Below are 23595 nucleotides of genomic sequence, written 5' to 3' on the forward strand. Positions count from 1 at the left end.
AATTCTGTGAAGAGATGCAGGTACATGTCAAGCAGGATGCTGCATCATTCAAAAGTAAAATCTAACCACAATATGGCTGATGAAGGTTGGCGAACTTTAAAAACTAAAACTGAAAAATGTGGTCTTGTTTACAGTGATGAACAGTGCGAGCACTAACCACAACACAGTTGAACTGTCATTTGACACCATTCATTTGTCTCAACTTGAAAGTTTTTGTCCTTAAACGGTAACATCTCAATTTGGCCATCGTTCATAAAACAATTCTTATGTAAATTACTGCAAATCTGCTGTGTTGTTTTTCACAGACATTTCAGCGTGACGATTTACATAAGAATGATTTGAAGAACAATTTGTATAAGACTGAACAATACAACAATTTACACAAACGTACGTTTTTTTTTTTTTTTTTTTACCAAAAATTGTATATACGTGATAATTTAAGAACATTTTTATAAAAATTTAGTGCAGCGGTTTATACAAAATGGTTTTATGAAAAATTATATGCAATAATTAAATTAAAAAAAAATTTTTTACAAAGATTTTATATAAATTATTATTTATGCAAGACTGTTTTTACAAAAATTCAGTGCAATGCAAGCATGATTTTGTACCAAAAAAAAACAATTATTACATTAAATTTTGTGTAAATTTGCGTTAACAATCGTTTTGTGAATGATTTAATACAACAACATAAAATAAAAAATTAATGCAAGTATTTACACAATTTTAGTTTTTTGATGATGATGATGGATTCAATGCAATAATTTATACACGCATCATTTTTACCAAAGAAAAAAGCGAAATTTAGCATTACGCATGGTATGTAATAAACCGTTTTGGTAACAATAGTTTTGTGAAGGATAAAAAAAACTGAGTTTATGAAAGGATTCACCCACAGTTTATGAAATATAATGGTTTTAGAATCGATTCAGTGTAACAAATTACAATTTAAATGCTTTGATAATCAATAATTTACATACTATTGATCGTATAGAATATGTGTGCAACTCTTTGCACAAAAATAGTTTTATGAAGGATTAAATGCAAGCATGATTTAAAAAAAGTTAAATAATAATAATATTTTTTTGCATTACAATGGTTTAATGAATGGTTAATACAACAACTTAAATGGTCCTACAAAGGATTAATATTGATTTGATGAAAAAAAAAAAAACTATTTGCAAAAAAAAAAAAAAACATTTTACAGTTGATTCAATGCAATAATTTATGCAAGCATGATTTTTACAAAAGTAAAAAAAAAAATGGTTTTATGTAGAATCATTGCAACAATTAAAAAAGCTTGATTTTTACAAGAAAATAATGTAATTACAATTGTTTTATGAATGATTCTGTACAATAACTTAAAGAATGTCTTTACAAATTATTCAATTATATGACATTGATTTTTACAAACAATTTATGAACATTTTACAAAAATTTCAATGCAGCTGTTTACACAAAATGGTTCAACAAGGAATTCAATGCAATGTACTGTATGCAAGCATTAATTTTTACCAATGAAATAATATTAATTTTGCATTCCGATGTTGTCATAAAAAAAATTTAGTGCAACTACTTTTGCAAAAAATGGTTTTATGAAGAATTCGATGCTTAAATTTTGTAAAGGCATGACTGTTTATTTATATATTTATTTATTACAATAAAAAAAAGTTTTCCTGTTACATTACAGTGTTTTTAAACAAAATTCACTGCAGCAATGTATCTTGTTAACAAGCAGATCTATCTCATTGTGCATTTTGCACACACCATTATCCAAGTTTGCACCAGAATGCCCCCAATGTAGCTGGTGCTTAATTTTAGTATAAACTGCATTAAACATCGATTTCAACACCTCACTGGAGTAAATGAACTGTCAGCAGAAAAACAGGATATAGGCGGTCCTGTTCTTTTATGGCTTGACTAACATATTAATGTTTTATTGAGTAATTTATGGATGTCATTGGCAAAGATAGGACACAAGAAAGGAAGTCAACATGAACTGAAGTGACTCTTAAAATAAGGAAGTTAAAGAAGATCTACAGTACAAAAGTGCTCTGTTTAAAGCACACTTAGGTCAGTTTGTTCCGTTTTTTTGATGACTATAAACCATAACATCTTTATCCTTGACCCAAGTGCAATAGCTATTGGACAAATCCTTTATTTACCACAGAGATGCACAACTTGAGTGAGTGTCCACAACACAGGCTTATGACAATTCATGTTTTGCATCAATGACCTACATTTACCTCAAATGACTAAATTGTTTATGATCATGATCCTCAGCACTGAGCTTTTGTCTGTTATTTTCAATGATTCGCCAAAGACAGACACCTGTTTAAAGCTGCAGTCAACCAAAAATAAAATAATGCACCTTGAACATTCTGTGAAACGTCTCCTTTTGTGCTTTACAGAAAGAAAAGGCATAAACGTTTTAGAATGACATTAAGGTGAGTGAATGATGACCAAATGTTAATTTTGGGGTGAATGGACCCTGTAGCTTCTGTTATTGATACAACAGAACACTGTTTAGGGAAAATACAAAATCATGGAGGTGATAATGTAGTGCTACACACCTGCTGAGTTTCTGTTTAATACAATGAAGTGCAACATTCAGTGTTCCCAGTCACACATGCAAACGATCACGGAGTCCATGACCTTGGGCCCAATGTTAGGCTTGAAAAGGCACTCGGGCTTTTGGATGTAATCCTCTTTGCTGCTCACATGCAAACATGGTCAGACTGTCTCCTCTACGCTCTGGTTCGTCCCTGTACAGAACAACTCTACCAATGTCAATCCAAACCACGTTCCCAAAACCTCCCAGTGTCCTGCTTCAATCAGAGCAAGGCTAAGATTACACAAGCAGACTGACTTATCAGAAATTCAGGAAATGAAAAAATATATATATGCAGATCATTAATTTGACACATTCATTCACTGAAATATTACAGAAAGAGGAAAAAAATATTGATAAAAACATAACTTGCTTTTTGCCACTTTTGCCATTTAAAAATACTGCAAAAACTGTCAAAATATAATTTAAAAGTGTGTGCTTAGGCTACATAACATGCTAGTTATGAAATTAGCTTTATCGAGACATGAGAGTTAGCTGTTAGGCTACATACCAGCTTATTAGCTTCTTTGTACTTACATGACTCTTTGAAACTGTCAACAAAATATATTACTTTTATATATTTAAGATGCATAAGATAAAAGCTATGAAATTAACCTTAGCTAAAATACCAACATGTTAGCATTTTGTTACATAAAGGTCTCTTTAAAATTATCAAAATACTAAAACAATTATGCTAGCTATGAAATTAGCCTTGCAAGACAAGGGAGGGGGGCATTACATACCTATTTAGTGTTTTGTTACTGAAGTTCACTTTAAAATTTCAAAATAATACAAAAGGTATGACAGTATCATTTAATTTTGTGTATTTAGGCTACTTAACATGCTAAGTATGAAATTAGCCTTAGCTAACATACGAGCTTATTAGCTTTTTTGTTATTTAACAATCTGTCTCTCCCCACATCATTGTAGTACCACTTTGGAGAGTATGAGCTAACACAGGCTACTTACTTTCTTCTGTGTCAGCTACACCACACAGAGACATTTTCTACTTGTATTTTGAAACTCTACGCATTGCTTTGAAAGAAAACAGTGCATTCTTGTGGTGCAGCTGACACAGAAGAGAGTAAGCAGCCTGCATCATCTCATATCCTCCATTCTCTGGCGCTAGGGTGATGTGTGGAGAGACTTTTTGTGAAGGTATCTTCAAAACATGAAAATGTATATTTATGCTACAATATGTAACATGCTAGATTTAGGAACAAAAGTGATTCTGCCATTTTTTGATCCATTGTTATTTCCACAAGCATCATTTAAACTACAGAATGTGTGGACTTGCATGGTAATTGAAATGACCATTGTGTTTCAGAATTTTTTTTTTTTTTTTTTTTTTTTTTTTTTACAAAATTGACAATTCTCCTGTGATGCTATATGTACATTATTGGATGCAGTTAGAAAATTATAATGGTTTCCAAAACAAATTCCATTAAAAACATAAAGCATAAACTTTTAACCATTAAAACCATTCTAAAATGCTTTTCTGTGGTGTGTTTTGGGACATCTTCAATTGGGATTACAGTTTCCATTAAAACCATTACAAGACATATTATAACCAGTAAAACCATTAGAAATTTTGTGATGGCGTCTATTGTTTTGTTTTTATTTCAGCACTGTAAACACCCAAAAATAAGTTTCTGTGTGCGCGAATCAAAGTTAAAAACGTTGTTTGACAGTTAAACAAACAGCTTAGCTTATAATGACTGAACCGTCACGATCCAAAACAACATGTGAGTGAATGAAATGTCTCCAGTTACCTAAGGCAATCCTCTATAAACAAATACATGCAAGGTAAAAAGACAGAAATGGCAGACGACCAAATCCTTTAGGATATTCCCTGCTGCCAAGGTCAGTTAATACCACAGCAGAGATAGAAGAACACAGAGTAGACCACATTTAGAGATGCAGAACCTGGAATTAGCATGCTTGCTAATGTCATGTGCCTCTATATGACTGAGGAATGGACTTGTGTGTTATTTGCTTGCTCTTCTGACCCTCGACTGGTTGAAAGTGCTCTGTTTAATCCTATATATAACAGGCAAAATCTGTAGTGTGAATTCTAAGCATCTGGCTTAGACTCCATTCAGACTATAGCGGATTAAAACATAAGTGAAACTTCCCAGTAAGGGACCATCTTTGAAAACAATACAGTACATGATTAGCGCTATAATTAGCATTCTGCTGAAAAATGTGGCATGCTTTTAGCGAACAGTGGTTTTGAAAAAATGAACTGATCAAGCACACTTGATTAAATAACATTTGTCTAGGGCTTTGTCTGAAATCACTTTCATACACTTATGCATGCACTATTTGAGGGAACAGCCTTTTGTAGCACTTAGCTAGCTCTATAATGCAAATGAATAACAAGTGTACTGCCAGTGTACACTCAGATGGCAACCCCAGCACTTCTGCCACACTTAGTATCCAAATTTGCTTAGATGAGTTCGCACTATAGAATGAATACATTCATTTGGTGAAACGCTAGGCATTAAAAGTTAAAATAGTAGTCCTAGTATAAAATTTTCACATGACCTTGTTATTAGGGATGGGTCACAATGGATAGCTAATTGCTAAGTAAATTAATGACTTTTAAAAATATATTTTAACAATATGTTTATTAAAATATATTTAGATATATTTTGTTCAACTTATTTATTTCTATGAATTGTTACTGAATTTACATTATAATTACTGTTACGTTTTAAATTTGAAACATTTATTTATAATGTTGGCAGTTTACTGCGCTTTAGCTGTTTGCATGGTAAAACTCTGTCAAGTTGTGTCTTTAAATTAATTTCATGGAAATAAAATTAAGGTACCAGCACTAAAACACTAAATATTTTCTAATGATCACAAAAAAAAAAAAAGAATAGTGAGATGGACTTACATTGAATGCTTAATTACTAAATAAAAATGTAATTTTAAATCTTGCACATTTTGGCAAATGTAGTTATCCAAGTATTTCTTAATGTGCAATGTAAACATATTTTGTAAATAAAAATAAATGATGATAATAATAATAATAATAATAAATAGTAAGTATCCTTTGTTTGACAACTGAGTTTGACAAAACCAGAGTACATTAGGGGAAAATCAGGTTTACTTAAACTCCTAGTTTCGTTCACATACAATTAAACAGATGCCACTTATCGACTGGTTCCCATGCTTCAACAATTAAAGTTTTGACTGTCCAATCACGTGTTGTCCTGATTATATGACACCGCACGAGAAAGCACCTGCATTTTATTCCTGCTGCTTCTAGAAGAACAAAAAGTGCAAAGTTCACAGTCTGAGTCGTCGTCTGAGAGAGTGCTATGTTTGGCTGATAAATCCACTTAAGGATTTCCTCTCCTTCACTGCCGTACATAGACAATCACGTTATTATGTGTCTCCAGTGATCTCATAGAGAACAAAACTTGATCCCTCTTAAAGGAACAGTTCGCCCAGTTTGCCTCTAATGTAGTTATTATGTTTCTGTTGAGCATGATTTGTTACATTGAGTTTTTCATTTAGAAATATATAGTCAGCAGTCTATGCTAACCTTAACGTAACAAGTTGGTTGTGCAATTGTAATGGTTAAAGATATGAGCTGTTACTGTAAAGGGTGAAGGTTTTGTCCTGGTAGGGAACTAACACGTCATCGACCTAACAGTCCTGTTGCATCACAATGGTGCCCTTGATCAAAGCCTGTCACTTTAAGAACGGCCCAGGAGTCTCTATAATTAGTGTACTGTATTATTACATCTGCTAAATTACACCTCAGAGTCCCCAATAAACTAATGTCTGTCACTTTGAAAAAATGGTTTTAGCATTAATGCATTTAAATATCTGTCTCACAAAGGAAAATGAATGACATTTATGACAGTTCCAAACATGTCGTTTTACTCCCTGCTGAAGAAAAAATAAATAATAGAAACCATCACAGAGATTCTGATGGTTTCTACTACAAATACTGTTATAAACATTACAGACCGTTAACTTTTTATTTTTAACTATTAAAACCATTTAATAAATGGTCTCCTAAAGTGTTTTCTGACATATAGATACATATTCCATTAAGATTTTTATTGGTTTTAACAAGACACCAATAAAAGGCAACAAATTACCAGTAGAGACCAACGGGCGCCATAACAGTTTACATTAAAACCAGTACAATTACTTCTATATATACAGTATAGTAAAACTATTACAAAATCTTTGTTGATTTCTATTGTTTAACATTGATCCCTATTTAGTTTCCAATTACAATGGTTGTAGGTAAAGAATGTGTTAGACCTGCATTGAAAGGTCTATTAACATCTCCTTTTAAAAGTATTAGCTTGCTAAGCTAAGCTTGCTTCCCCCAAATCATATATTTCTCTCCTTACAGCTAAGCAGACCGAGATTAGCATGCTAAACCTCGTTTCGGGGAATTTAAAGATTAAAGATTACGTGATTTTGTGTTAATAGCTCTCATAAAACACTCTGTTTTTCAGATTCAGAGTTAACTGAAAGGTATTTAATATCAGTTTGAAAGCTAATCGGTTAGCATTAGCATTCATCCCACTGGACGAAGAGGTTTTTTACATCCATAATGTGTGGATGGATTTACTGTGATAACCAGCTTAACCTTGACCGCTTGGCTTGTTGACCGACTTTTCCAGTGAGGGTCTGTTGTTGATGTTAGCAAAAAGGCGGATGTTAGCAAAATGGCGGAAATGGCTTGCTGCATCTTTAAATGACCTCATAATTTACTGCAGAATTGCATTGTAAAGTGACTCAATGTGTCCTTAAACAATTCAGTGAGGTTTCTAAACCATTTAAACTTTTTCCATTACAATTTTCCAATTTAAGTAGTGTTTACCTATGCACAACTTAATGCTAAGATGCTAAAATACTGCAAGCGAGTTGTTATGTTGTTGCTAATGTGTTCTAATGGTTTCTTTTTTACCTCAGTGTTAACTGGGTTTTAGCAAGTTCTTGATGGGCTAGTAAAAAATAAAAATCACATAGTAGTTCAACACCATAGTCGCCCTGCTGAACAGACCAGCTAAAACCAAACCTGCTGGCTTTAACCTGGATGTAGTTGGTTGATCAGCTGGACTCCCAGCCTGACCACCTAAAAAAACCTTGGATCATTCTTCCGATAAAATTCTATTTGGCTTTTAAGTGGAAAATCAATCAGCAGGAGTATGATGTAGGTGTTGACTGAGGGATTCTGTCAGGACATGCACCCATCACTGCCTAGTGTGTAATGATGCACTGGAGGTGCCAATCTGTCATGGTAACCATAGCGGGCCAACTCCCTGTGGCCCAATCCAATTGGCAGTCTAGCACTTTACCAAGAGCCAGGTAAACCAGTGGAATAACAAGCGTGCGTTTCACTGCATGATGCTATATGGTTTTGTACTCTTAAAATGAGCATGTGTTCGTCTTTTGAGGAATTAATTTGCCTAAAATCACAATAGAATGACCAAATGAAAAATGTTTGAACATGCTGAGGGTTTGAATGCCCTTTGAAAAATGTATGTTTGAGCTTTTTAAAATAGGAGTGTGACCTTGAAAGAAAAAAAAAGGCAAAAGTGTACTAAAGGCACATATTCAAAGGCTCTATGAAGTCAGGAACAGAGTGACCAGAGTTTGCATTGACAATTGAATTTAAACCAATATGAAAATTAATGCTCAACCACAGTGTACACACTCACTTCAAATTAATTTGTATTTCTGAGACAGATAGTTTGCTTTACAATTGAATGCTTTCGGTTTGGTGTCCTGACAATCCTACAGCAACACTGGTTTGCATTATTGTCATTTAAAAATAAAAGGTTGCAAATATTTCCATTCGGGATTAAATACTCTAAAATCCTGCCAATCAATATCAAGAATTTATGAGACATCGTTTAAAAGACTGAAAATGGTGTTAAGAAGAAAGGCATAATAAAATGCAAATGCAATTATGGTTTTCTCCAATTGAAAGTTTTAGCATCCATGCATGTATGACCTCTGACCTGTTTTGACTGTTTTGGATCATGCATATGTCAGCCAAATCATTTCCATGTTGTTTTTCATGATTACTGGATAAGGATTTTAAATATTACACAACTGTGCAAATTTCCAAGGAGCATCGGGAACCCAAGCTTGGGAATAAAACACTTATTCAATTAATAAATGCGGTCCAAAAGTTTCAGAACCCTAATGAAAATGCATAACAAGTTTAAGTTAATAAAAAATAAATAAATAAACAAGTATGAATTTGGTGGTTTCGGGGCATTTGGCCCACTTCTACAGCACGTAAGACGAACTCTACAAATGCAAAACATGATGATCCTGTCCAACAAGGGTTGAGAAGAGCTTCTTGTGTTTGAGACACAGAACATCTGACATCGCACAGGTCAGTGTCACAAATTTGTTTACATTTGATTATGTTTTCTTAGTTTTTGGACCTCTCTGTACGTATTAGTATACACAAATCTCCAGTAAAACCGCCCATTGTACTCTACACAAGCAACACCAAGCCGATCAAATACAAAGTACTAAAATACATAATTAAGTGTCGAAATTTCCCATGACCTATTCATATAAAGATCTTGTTGAAATTCCCTTATATGTTTTAAGGTTTTCCTTGATCTTAGGTTGTCTGTAGTGTGTATGCGTTGATGGAAGGGAGTGATAAACAACCCAAACATGGTGACTGAAATGCCCATTCAGTGTGGTGGTCATGTTTAGGGCCTGACGGACGTGCGGTTTGTGATCTAACGGGTGGCTGTAAGCGGAGAGGGCATGACAGGTGTCATTTAGGGTAACAGCCGACATTCCGTATGTGTGAGCAGCAGTAAATAAAGTTAAGAATGTCATCAGATGCCAATGCCATCTTCAAACGAGTGGAATCCTTTCCTTAGAACATCACAGAAAATCAACCCCTGAAACTACATGGGTCCCGCTGGACACGCTGTAACAGTTCACAGTGTTTTAGATTTCAGTTGTACATTGAACAACAGATTGTAGTTAGATGTAATGGATGGAAAAATTAATTTGTCTGTTCATCCATCCATCCATCCCTCCGTCTGTCCATACAACAATCAGTATATCTGTTTATCCATTCATCGATCTATCCATCTTTCTGTATGTCTGTTTATCCATCCTTTTGTCCATCTGTCTGTCAACCCATCTGCCTGTTCCACCATCCATCCATCCACCCATCCATCCAACCATCCATCCATCCATCCATCCATCCGTCCATCCATCCGTCCATGCAACCATCAGTCCATCCATTTATCCATTTATCCATCTATCCATCTCTCTGTTCATCCATACTTTTGTCCATCTTTCTGTCAACCCATCTGTCTCTCAAACAGTCCATCCATCCATTCATTCATCACTCCATTCATCCATCCATGAGCCCATTAGTCCATCCATCCATATATTCATCCATCAGTTAATTCATCCTTCCATCAGTCCAACCATCCAACAATCCAACAGTCTATCCATCCTTTCAACCGTCAGTCCATTCATCCATCCATCTATCCACCCATCAGTTGATCCATCCATATACAGTATCTGTCCATTCGTCCAACCCTCCCTCCATCCATCCATCCATCCACCAGTCCAGCAGTATATCCATTCATTAATCCATCAGTTCATCAATCCATCCATCTGTCTGTCTGTCTGTCCATCCGTCAGTTCACCAATCCTTCAGCCCGTCAGTCCACCCATCCATGAATATATCTATCAGTCCATCCATCCATCTGTTCATCCATCCGTCCATCTATCAGTCCATCCATCGATCCATCCATGCTTCCATCCTTCTGTCCGTTTGTGCATCATATCTATTTATTTCTAAGGTACATTAATTAAATTTATTCAATGCATGTGGCATTGCTCCAATATTCAGTCAAAAGAAGCTCCCAGTTTGTTTTTCTTTTTGTTTTTCCTTTTCAAAAACAAATATCACAGGGCGTCATCATCATGTGCTAATCCTCTCCGCTATCAAATTCAATTTTTATGTAACATTTCATTTTTATTATTTATTTGTGTATTTTTGGACCCCAGTGGCCTAAACTAGATTATGATTCAGCAGAATGAAAGCAAAGCCGGGATTGTCATACAGGGCCTAGAGAGGAGAAAGCTCAATTTAACAGAAGACCGGTGATCAGGCCGACGGCAGCACACGTGCCCCTGCATAACCAGTTACATAATGCAGTGACCCACCGCAGCTCGCGGCATACCTCCAACAGATGATACACGCCTCAACATGCATCAACACATTTGCTGGATCTGTCAGCGCATGCATCTCCTAATATTTCATGGGATTTCTATACTGTATGATCAGTGTGAAAAGACTGAGCAGCTCAAACAGGGTCAAGTACAGAAACAATGATCATTTCCATGTAAGGGGTAAATTGCGACATGGTTGTTGTGTTTTTCTGCTGCTGCTGCTGCTGCTGTCCGATGTTCTCCCTGCGACTCTGGCTTGCAAATCAGTCTGTGAATCAGCAACTCTCCATGCAAATAGAAGCAAATGGTGCAGTAGTGTGCGCTCTCGGTAGGGCCTCTGGTGTTACGCATTAATATGTCTGGACTAGATTGTTGCAGTTTTCATTGGCTGTGTTTGTTTATGCTTTCGATTTATACAGTACTTCCAAATGGAGTGAGGAGTTATTATTGAAACGAGATTTGAAGAGCGCAACTTTTCAATGTCACAGTTAATGAAGGTGTGGCATCAAACTTTTGGTTTTTCCAATGGTTTTTGGATTATTGCTAAAAAAAATCAGCTCTGTTAACAACAAAACCTTTATACGTACACAATGGAACTCAATGGAACTAGAAGTGAGTTTTGGCCTACATTAATATGTCATCCTTGCAGCACTCTATAAGTAGAGGCAACTACTGCACAATCAACCAATTGTGTGTGTATATATATATATATATATATATATATATATATATATATATATATATATATATATATATATATATATATATATATATATATATATATATATATATATATGTATAAGAGCTAAATGACAAATTACCTTATTTTTGTAGTAGCTTTAATCAGTCACTAAGAGAACATTACTCCCCAATATAAGTGCAAGACGAATCTGATTTGGTTAAAGGACATAACCTAATCAGTTTAATGAATCAGAATTCCTCTCATGCCTCATCAGAGGACTAATTGGCTTAAAAAAAAATCTGGAACATTCTGGACCCAATCAAACAAGCCACTGGGCACTTGTCCCAGCCGTCTGTCCGATTATTTGCTCAAATTAGTCCTAAGCAGGTCACTGGAAGGCTTAACAAAGTGTCCCACTGCTTGTTATAAGCAATGTTCCCCAATAGAATTAATAAGTAATCGTTTATGACGTTGCGTAAAATCAGGACTGTGTCGATTTGATCATATACTGTAGTTTAATTCGTGATAACTTCAAAATGTATCTAAATTCGTTGCGAAAAAACATTTAGACCATATTTTAAAGCTCTGGAACAAAGACATTGGTTCAGTAGTTACTACTAAATTGACTCTGTACTAAATAAATACCAGCACAAAATAAAATGACTTTAGATAACAGCATCTGTCTAACGTGTAAATATAAATGCTTCGCACACAAACGAGCAGTTGTCGCTGTGTGACATTTTCATGGGTTCGGTTTACACCGCTCTTAAGACTCGGTTTGCTATTTTTAGCGCGCTATCTTTAGTCCAACAACGCTGTAAAAGAACAAAAGATCTGTATTGATTTGAGGAACGGGTGTACGTTAATTGCAGGCTTGTCGATCATGCAGGGGTCTGGTCTTTCAGACAAAGCTCACAGCACAGTTTGCATCAGTTCCTCTTGGAGCGTCCATTACTCTAGACGGACTGCTGCCTTGAGTCAACATTAGCACAATCAAATAGTTGTTTTTTTGGAAAGGCACCGCTAGCGGTTTTCGCACAGTGCATTCCAGGCATTATTGTGGCCGGAGCGTATGAGCTGGAGAAGACCAACACTTCTGCTGACAGATGCTGGCTCCGGCGCTTGGCCGGCCGCCTCACATTCAGAACCTGTTGATAGCTGAATGGAATTTCCAGGTTGTCTGTGTTCCTCTGATGCTAAATTTAAATGTTTTTCTTGGTAAAACTACCTTGTGGACGGGCCATATTTTAGGGCCAATAAATGCAAGGGCCCAAAATAGCCCTGCTTGTGCCTTTATTTCTCCACAGCGTGAAATTAAACTTTGCATGCATGCCTACCATAAAATGAAATTAATAGACTTGGCGCGGCTTCTCTTCCCTGTGGGAGGGTATTTGAGAAATAAAACATGCTCTTATTCTTCTCCGCTCTGTAGAACGGGATCTGGAGGCCTGTTTGTGTAGGAACAATCGGGGCCTTCTTACATTCCTGTCAAGTGAGGGTTTCCTAGCGTCTCTTTATTACAGTGTTTAATAAGTGTGTCTCCTTTAGTTTCTTCTGCATCATCTGAAGCCAAAAACTCCCATAAAAAACAAAGCATTTTTCTCATTGATTAACGTTTTCTCTTAGGGTATTTACTCACCATTCAAACTTCCTTTGAAAAGCATAGTCATTCATTCATTCAAATCATTTTTAGAGGGCAAAGTCTGAAAATCTGAAACCATAATAGACTGACAATGTTATATATATATATATATATATATATATATATATATATATATATATATATATATATATATATATACACACATATATATATATATATATATATATATATATATATATATATATATAAAAATAAATAATTATTATTATTAATGTAATTATGGTCAAATCAAAGTCACGTTGTGTAAAAAGAATTAATAAATATAAAATAAAATGTAAAGCACTAAACAAAATTGAAGCACTTGTCATGTCACGCACAATCAAACAAACAAACAAATACATAAATACATACTTTTATACAAAGTATACATTAACAAAATATATTCACTCATTATTTATTTATTTTTTTGGGGGGGGCAAATCAGTCATGTAATACAACAACAACAACAACATAAATAAATAAATAAATATTTATCGTTATGTTGTGCACAAATAAACAAATAAATACATACATAGTATACATTAACAAAATATATTCACTCATTCATATTTAAAAGATTTTTGTGAGCCAAATCAATCATGTAAAACAACAACACCCAAACAACAACAACAACCACCGAACAAACAACAAAAACAACAACGACACACAAACAAATAAATGTTAAGCTCTAAACAAAATGTATGCATTTTTTTCACGTTTTTAAAATATTTTTGTGGGCAAAATTGAAGTCATGTGGTTCAACTAACATTTGGAAACATGAATGAATGATAATAATAAATAAATAAATAAAGCAGGAAATGACATCACAGAGACGACCCTGCTGAGCAATGGCTGTGTCTATATCAATAAATCTCTTGAAATGTAGAATAATTGGACCTTCTAGACTTTCTCTCTTTGCGTTCCTCAAAAGTCCGACAGGTTTGAAACAACACGAGGGTCAGTAAATGATGGGAGAATTTTCATTTTCAAGTGAACAAACTCTCTCTAGTCTGTGATTTGGTAGTTGGTTTAAGACTTTGCATGATCCAAATAAGAGTTAGGACGAAATGCAAACAATTTCATTAAAACCATGCAAGAAACCTGAAAACCAGACACTCGGAGATCTCTACTTCGTTGCACAATGCAAAGCCAGTCCTAGTGAAGGACTTCATACCGAGTCTCAAATTGCCAACCATCAGCATTCAGTCAAAAACGGCTTGTTTACTTTCAGCAGGATCCCACAGTTACTTCAAGATTACACCGAGAAGTCAAAGCACTACTGACCCACATCTGTAATCTGTTATGCACCGATAAATGCTATTAAGTAGCATCTGTAATGTTTTGACACAGTTCAATTGCCTTATTGACCCTCTTCTGTTGTTTGACTTCAGCCAAAGCAATGGATAACTTGGAAAACCTGAAGTTTAGGCCGCAATATACTTTGAGTTTGGGATTTGTTTGATTTGCAAAAGCACAAATAATTAGTCAACAGCTTCAATCTGTGAAAACATCTCCAGTTTTACACCACCACTATCATGTGACCTATTTTGAGTGCACTTCCTTCGGATAAGATGAGTGTGCTCTTATCGGCTCCATTGCCTTTTACAGTGTTCACAGTCCTCTGTGATTGTGTGAGCACTTCAGAAGCCCTGTGAGCTCACGCTGGTCACGTATCTCTGGACGGGGGGCCGTGACCTCCGGTCGTGCCACCGGACCCTTATAAGGTGACTGTGTGTGACGGCTAGTGTTACCTGCTGCTGGCCTCAGTAGGGAAGTGATTTCTGCTGACCTACAGGAAGGGAACTAAAAGAATGATTTAGAAAAAAATCCAAATGAATTCTTAGTAAAGGTCAGACCAAGAGGCCGTGAGACCAGACATATTTTTAGTAAAATATTATGCAGATGGGATCTATGATGCATTCCGTGGACACAACAACAAAACACATGGAAAATACCTTTCATGCAGAAAAAAGAAATAATACATACATACCTATTGTATTTATAAATATTAATAATTTTACAACAGGTTTCTTTCTAAATTATCCTATTATATTATCATACAATTTTAATTTATTAAAAAATAAAAAATAAAATTGAAAATATTGAAACTGTGTATACGTTTAAAATTGAACAGCAACATTTTAAATTAAATTACATATCAATAAATTAAAGTATGACGAAATTGAAAATTATTCAATTGTAATTATGAAGCTGTTCATGATAAAAGCATAATTGTTACATTGTAACTACTATGATTATTATTACCACTACTACTACTAATAATAATATAAAAAAGTTTGTAATTAAATTGTATTTATTGTTATTATTATTATAAAGAACATTTACATATTCCTTACATATTTCTACTTCTTTTAAAACTTAACTAAGTTAAATAATCAATAATAATAATTAATATAATTATAAATACATTGTATTAAATTATACATATTTTTATAAATATATAATAATATAATATAAATAAGAATGATAAAATCATTCAAACAAAGCCACATATAATAATTTCCTAGTTACTTGCATGGCTACAAACCCTGTTTTCCGAATTCAGATCTCTTACATAATCAGTCTCGCTTGCAGGCCAAGACACATTTAGCCAGTCATTTATCTGCGCATTATTATAATCAAAGGCTCTTTACCGGCACATTATTTCTAAAATCACTTCAATATACAAATGCATCTGTTAGTCTTCAGCCTGAGGAGTCACATGACAGATCGGTTCGCCGTATTCTCCATGTTTTATACTCCAGTGACAGTGGAGTCTTTGCTGTTCCTTTGCTGTTTCAACAGATTAAGCTGGAAATAGATGAGGTTTCTGAAAGGCTGCTCACCCTCATTTCGTTGTTTCTTATCAGCTGCTGGGAGTCTCTATATCTCCCCTCTGGATCCAATTCAACTTTCCATTTCAGTCGTCCATCCTCTCCTAGCTGAAACCTCTACATTTTCTCGAAAAACTCTGCCTGGAATAGAAATGAAGAGACAAAAACAATGACGAGCTGTCAAAAAATGGCTGCGGCGTACCAAACGTACAACACAGGGGAGGAAAAGTCTGCTTCAATCTCCAGCTGAGACTTGTCAAAGCAAACTTTCTCTGCCTGCAACACCATGAGGATACGACACAGTATATTTAACAGAAACCCTGACAGAGAACTACATTATTTGATTGTGGTTTCATGTTGTTACACTGAAAACGTTATACTTCACTCAAGTTTTAGAGAATAACTAATGTAACTGTAAAATAAATGTAACTGTAATCAGTTACCAGTGTTGGGATGGAACTACATGCAACTAAAGTCCAACAAAGTCAATGGTTTTGCAGTATTTGGACCCTTTCCAACAATGACTGAGGGTTGAAACTTTTAGAATTTGAAGATCGGGGTACATTGAACTAATTTTGTCTTCTGTAGCTTCTGAAGGACAGCGCTGAATGAAGATTTTTAGGCAAAATAAGCAAATGTTCAAAAGTTTTCACGCCCCGGCTCTTAATGGATGGGTTTTCCTTCTGGAGCATCAGTGAATGTTTGAACCTTCTTTAATAGTCGCGTATGAGTCCATCAGTTGTCCTCAGTGTGGAAAAGATGGATCTCAAAATCATACAGTCATTGTTGGAAAAGGTTCAAATACACAAAATGCTGCAAAACCAAAGAATTTGTGAAGAACAGCAGGCGGTTAAACTGTTCAGGACAAACAAGGGACTCATGAACAACTGTCATTAAATTAAAAAACAGAGCTGTGGATCATTCAGATAACAACACAGTGTTAAGAATCAAGAATCAAATATTATGTGGCTTTTATGAACGTAAAACGCAAGTCGTTTATTAATTAAACAAATGAACCATGTCATTATTTTCATTAAGTGTGTGCCTGTGGCATTTCCAGCTCTTCATTAAGGGTTTGTGATGGTGTTTTGCTGTTCTTGTTCAGTCTCTCGGACATAATGACTGCAATAGTTTACCGCCATTTCTCTGAATGTGTGCAGGATTGCGGTTAATAGGATACTGTTTCCAGGTTCTCCTTGGACGTATTAAAGGGAACAGATTAGGTATGAGCTCTTCAAACAGGCTGGACGGTTCGGGCCCGTCTGCTCTGAATCCTGGGAAATGAAGAAAACTCTCATTACTCCCCAGAGGTTTGGATGGGTCATTTGATCCGTCTCCCCCGCTTTGAACAGAACAGAAAGACATGGTTGTTATTGAAGCGGAGTCGAAAAATAACGATTATAATTCCAGGCACCATATATTTAACTATGTTTCCTTGTAATTCAAAGTGATGGACTTGCCATGCCATGAATAATAGAAGTGAAAGAGCCCGGCGCATTTCGGCATGAGAGCTCTTGAATATCTCCTTCAGGTTTCCTAGAAAAACCTTTGTGGCGTCTGCAGCGAGAGACGCGCTAATTGTCTTATCAGCGGGAGGCCAGCTATTGGTTTTGGCAGGCAGCGTTTTGGTTTTGTATTGTGCAAGAGCAGGCGAGTGCTGGGCCTAAAGTCAAAGCCTCTAATAGAAAGAAAAGAGTTTAGGCGGTCGCTGTGGCCAAAACAGGAAGGAATGTTCGTTTCAGATTCCAGAAGTGGGTGTTGGACGCAAAGGCCTTGAAACCAGGAAATAAAGTATTTTAGCACTGTTAATGCTAATATTGTCATTACTGGTTTTTGGTAAATGTGTAAGCTTTGAATTCAATTAAAATGACACCAAAAGACACCAAGAATGTTTGCATTCCCCCTCGAGCTGTCCCAGATCCACAGGACTTACTCCCTTCTGTTGAACACATAATGAGATGTTTAGCAGAAAGTTCATGCTGCGCTTTCCCACATGATGAAAGTTAATGCGGATTAAAGGTGTGGAGGCAATAAGAGTGCCCACAATAAACAAAAGGAAAACGGTTTAAACACTTCTTCACGTGGTTTTGAAAAACTTTGAGGCCACTTTAAAGAAAACGTCATTTTAACGATCCGCTCATTCGGCGAAACCAAATAAAAGGAATATCATATTTTCTTTACACCCCGAAAAACAGCATAACAATGCTGACCATACAAGCTTTATCAACAAGAACAGAACATACAGAAACATCTTTCCTGGACCAACCTGGTTTCGAGTAACCTTGCTCAAAGGCACATAGGTGACAGCAGGATTGCTATCTAAGTAACTCTACAGTTCCTAGTTCTCCCGCACTTGGAATTGCACCAGCAGCCTTCGTGTTAGCATGCCAGAGCCTTCACCCTTACCCTCGCTCCACCTTAGCTTCTCAGCCGGTCATTCATAAGGTTCAAAGAGTCTTAATGGATCATATCTGCTAAGCTGACATTTATATGTCAGTGGGCCAGCATAGGGTGGAGTTGGTCAAGGTCTGTATTAACTCACTATAAGGTCATCAACAGACACAGAGGTGAAAAAAAAAATATATATATATACTTTTAGGGCAGAAATTCTTATATTATACTTCAGAAAGATATGCTATTATCAGAAAGTTGTGGTAATGTAGCTGTAAACGGTCATAAAGTTGATAGTTTGCAATCATAACTTCCTGCTTCGGTGAATGCAACTACTTTTGCATTGATGTTTGCTGGTTTCCATGATTCATGTGAGCTTGCATTCCATTCTCCTCAGAGGAACATGCTCACAGGACACTTGCTGACTCCGAGTTAGCCTGTTTCAAAGGTGAATTAAAGTATTGGCTGTGACAGGAATGGTGAATCATGTCTAGCATCCTGTAATCTCCCTGAGAGGATCTGCTCATTAGGTAAGACAAGGTCGCTCCGCCAACACCCGGCAGAGGCACAGTCAACACGTGCAACCTGCCTTATCAGCTGTGGAAATTTACCCTCAGCGTGCCTGTTGCCAAACAAACAGAGCAAAGAAAAGCTAGGCTCAGTTGTAGCGGGTGTCAAAACAAACCGGAGCATGTTGGCCAAATCATAGACAAAAGATCACATCTGTGCTTGTGCATTTAATTAATTCTCGATTCATGACACTAAGGGAATTTGTGCTGATAATTACATAACGCCAGTATTTGTATATTTGGAATGAAAACTGAAAGTACTGTGGATATTTTTATCTAAGCCAGTGTTAACTAAAGTTAGTCTAGTGTCAAGATAAAGCAGACAATTACATTTTAAAATCTACCATAACAATTATCTTTTAAGTGTAAAGTTATGCAAGTTATGATCGAGTTAGTCTAGTCTTAAGATAAAGTTGAAAAATATTTTGTTAGCCAAACACTGATCTCTTCATGAGTGGAATGCTGTTTAGAGTTAGTGTAGTCTAAAGTTACAGTAGTCTAGTCTCAAGATAATGTTTAAAAGTATTTTTTTTATATATATCAACCACAACAATTCTTCATAGGAGTTAAAATTTAGTCTAGTCTAAAGATAGTGTAGTATAATGTTAATGTAGTCTCACGATAATATTCAAAAAGTATTTCTTTATTCAAATTCAATAATCTCTTCATGAGTGAAATGTTAAGATAAAGTTAGTGTAGTCTAAAGTTAGTCTCGTATCAAGATAGTGTTTAATATATATATGTGTGTGTGTGTGTGTGTGTGTGTGTGTGTGTGTGTGTGTGTGTGTGTGTGTGTGTGTGTGTGTGTGTGTGTGTGTGTGTGTGGAATGGACTGAGGCATATAGACGTGTCAAGGAATCACTGACAGTTGTCATATTCCTCTTGCAAAGCCATTTCTGAACCACAGACAACGTCAGAGGCATCTTACCTGGTCTAAGGGGAAGAAGAACTGGACTGTTGCTCAGCGATCCAAAGTCCTCTTTTCAGATGAGAGCAAGTTTTGTATTTCTTTTGGAAACCAAGGTCCTAGAGTCTGCAGGAAGGGTGGAGAAGCTCAGAGACCAAGTTGCTTGAAGTCCAGTGTTAAGTTTCCACAGTCTGTGATGATTTGGTGTGCAATGTCATCTGCTGGTGTTGGTCCATTGTGTTTTTTGAAAACCAAAGTCTCTGCAACTGTTTACCAAGAAATTTTGGAGAACTTCATGCTTCCTTCTGCTGACCAGCTTCTTGAAGATGCTGATTTCATTTTCCTGCAAGAAAATGCCCACACTGCCAAAAGCACCAAAAGTTGGTTAAATGACTATGGTGTTGGTGCGCTTGACTGGCCTGCAAATCTATGGGGTATTGTCAAGAGGAAAATGAGAAACAAGAGCCCAAAACAATGCAGATGAAAAAAAAACCTGGGCTTCACACCACCTCAGCAGTGCCACAAACTGATCACCTCCATGCCACGCCGTGCCATGCTACTCTGTGCGGTCATAAAATAATCTTACATATTGTGCCTTTAAGTAATGTTCTTAAGTCACTGGGAGCAGTAAATTAGACTTAAACTTAAATGTGAGGTATGTGTATATATATATATTTTGGAGTGGAGCTACAGACTAGATACAGATGAAAGCTTGTCTGAAAATATAGTCCTTTTGCAATTCTATTTGGTCCTATAAATACACATACACAGATTTCAGTCTAAATCTCAGTGTTCAGCAAACAAGAACAGCGATGACTTCCTACAGCTTGTGTTGTTCTAGCTTTGGGCCACTAGCTCAACAGCAGAGCTTGGTGGAGAGACAGAGGCATGGCTAGTGACTTCTCATCTGGCACCGTGCCGAGTTACAAGAGTGCAAGATGAAGATATACTTCCAAAGAAAAATAAAAAATGAAGTATCAGTTTCATATTAACTTAATGTTTCGAATTAAACAATAACACAAGCAGCAGTCAATGGAGTCAACCAGAGGACCAAAACACTGCAATATAGAATTAAAATACAAACCACACACACATATAACGCAACATTTGAATAATTAGCCAATGGGAAATCAACAACAACAACAATAAAGTACAGGATGCAAGTTAAAGTTTGACAATAAATAAATACATTCTAATTTTGTTTTAAATACCAAATCTGTTTTTTTGTGCCAATAAACACATTTGGTATAGCATGGGAATTGGTAATCCAAAAACAATGGACTCTTCACCTTGATCTATAGCAGGGTCTCCTCCCATGTTCCTGGAGGCCATCCAACAGCACATTTTGGATGTATCGCTAATTAAAAACATCTGCTCATTAGTACATGAAGACCTTAAACAGGTGTGTCATATGGAACACCTAAAACATGTCGTGCTTCGGGGGATTTTCAAGGAACAGGGTTGGGAACCACTTACAGCCTCAGGCGGTTTCTTTATTTCTGAGAATATCTACTCTGACGTACTTTTCTCCTTTGTGTACTTGTTGTTACAGGCCTGTATCTTTATCTAAATAGCCCACGAAAAAAACCAACCACGAGATTCAACGCCTCAAAACTACACAATCCGCCAAAAACACACCAGAAAACATCTCGTCTCCCATGAATGAGTGCAACGTGCACAAAAGAAATATCAGCCCACAATGTAACCGAAACCTCAACACCCGCAGCGGCCGCTTGAGATTCATTCCACTCATTCATTTGCTGCATTCAGCCTGTTTTTTCACTGTTCGGGGAATGACAACAATGAGGAATAAAGAGGACTGGATCGGTGTATGGTCTGCAGAGCAAATCGGTTGGAGGAGTGTTGACATAGCTATAGCAGGTTTTTTACCGATCCTCCCCAAGGGACTGAAATGAAGCCAACAGTGTGTGAAGACTTTATATAAACAGGTTTAATATTTCATTAGCTTCTCAATTGGTCTAAGCTAAGCTAAGCCCGTTTGTTGATACAGTAGTTCACAACAAGATACAAAAAGCATACAATACACTACTCTGCAAGTAAGTAAATAAATAAATGGGCCTGTTCAGAGGAAATTACTATAATGAAATGTATCAGAATTTATAGACTAAACATTTCGACAGCAATAAAAATAACTTGTATTAAACAAACAAAATAATAAACGAATAATCAATCAATCAATGTAATTACTCTGGAAATTACTACCTTAATAGTAACTTAATACACTGCAATATGAGCCCCCCAAAAATACAGAAAATATAGATAATAATAATTATCTACATTTTGTGTTGCACATTTAACTTTTAAGTATTGTTTAATTTAATATACATTTTCTCTATAATGCTGTATGCATTTTCTTCCTCATTTTCTTTTTCTTTTAAGTTTGTTCAACCCCGTTGTGCCTTGACATCCTCTTTAAAAATAACAGTTCTGACATCTGACTGTTTTTTTTTTTTTTTTTTTTTGTAAATTGCTATAAGGTTCAAATAAGTAAGTTTCTTAGTTTTACACTTACAATGAATATATATATATATATATATATATATATATATATATATATATATATATATATATATATATATATATATATATATATATATATATATATAATTGATTAATCAATTAACTAAAAATAAATAAAAGTAATAAAAAAGTCAGTTTTCTGGAATTTACTGCCTTACTAATACATCATTTTATAGACTATCCATTGTGAAGACTGTAATAAAAAAAAAACTTTTTACAGAGGATATAAAATTGAATTATCTACATATTGCTTTGCATGTTTAACATTTAAATACAATTTTATTCTGTATGCAGTTTAACAATTTATGCATTTTATTGAAAAAAAAAAAAAAAAAATTCTTGGACTTTGTTCAACCCTGTTGTCCCATGACACCCTTGTTAAAAACAACAGTTCTGACATCAGATATTTTTTGACTTCAATGTTCAAATACATTAGCATCTTATGGTATGAGTTATACCTTTACATTGGCCTTGTGAAGCTCAATAGTTCAACTCTGTTACGGAGGAAAAACAAACAAAGACAGAGGGAATACTGTTCTTGCCAAATAGCAATGTAATGATAGTGTTACACTCTTAAAAATGAAGGTGCTTCAGAAGGTTCTTCAAGCGATGCCGCAGAGTTACCATTCAGTCAAAGGTTCTTTAAAGAACCTTCTCTTTCTTATCTTTTTATAATCTGAAGATTATCATCAGATGGTAAAGGTTCTTTATGCAACCATTTAGACAAAAAGGTTCTTCTATGGCATCGTGAAGCACCTTTACTTTTAAAAGTGTATTAATAATAGTAATGATAAATATCTGACATATTACGTGACTGCATTTTTAAAATTGGGGCCACTGAAAAAAAAAACTTCACTTCAAACACTAGCAGGTTATCACGAGTGCATCTGTGCAGGGAAAAAAGCTTATTCATTTTTGCCTCTCGGAAAGCTGTTATTTTGGAAAGATTTGATTTTTATAACAACAATCCCATGATCAAGTCAGATGACGGCTTATGAGGAAATAAAGCAACTAAATAGTGGATCCTTGTAAATCTGATCACATGCAGGTCCTGAAACCAGTTTATTCTTATTCTTACAACAGTTTGAGCCTAGTTAGCGCAAATGGTACATGGAGTTATAGTGCTCATATCATATGGGAAATGCAAGTTCAGATCTGGATTGATGGGATCTAAACCAGATTTTTATTTTAGAGTGAACTAGCCCTTTAA

General features: G+C 35.5%; 1 long non-coding RNA gene across 1 annotated transcript; it reads right to left on the reverse strand.

Annotated features, from left to right (window-relative positions):
• Positions 1 to 13619: 13619 nt before the first annotated feature.
• Positions 13620 to 19754, reverse strand: LOC127987038 (uncharacterized). Its single transcript, XR_008161033.1, has 2 exons — positions 18244 to 19754; positions 13620 to 17319 (listed from the first exon to the last, which is right to left on the reverse strand). It is a non-coding gene; the product is annotated as an uncharacterized LOC127987038 (long non-coding RNA).
• Positions 19755 to 23595: the final 3841 nt, after the last annotated feature.

Source organism: Carassius gibelio, chromosome B22 (assembly GCF_023724105.1).
Source record: "Carassius gibelio isolate Cgi1373 ecotype wild population from Czech Republic chromosome B22, carGib1.2-hapl.c, whole genome shotgun sequence".
Lineage (NCBI taxonomy): Eukaryota > Metazoa > Chordata > Actinopteri > Cypriniformes > Cyprinidae > Carassius > Carassius gibelio.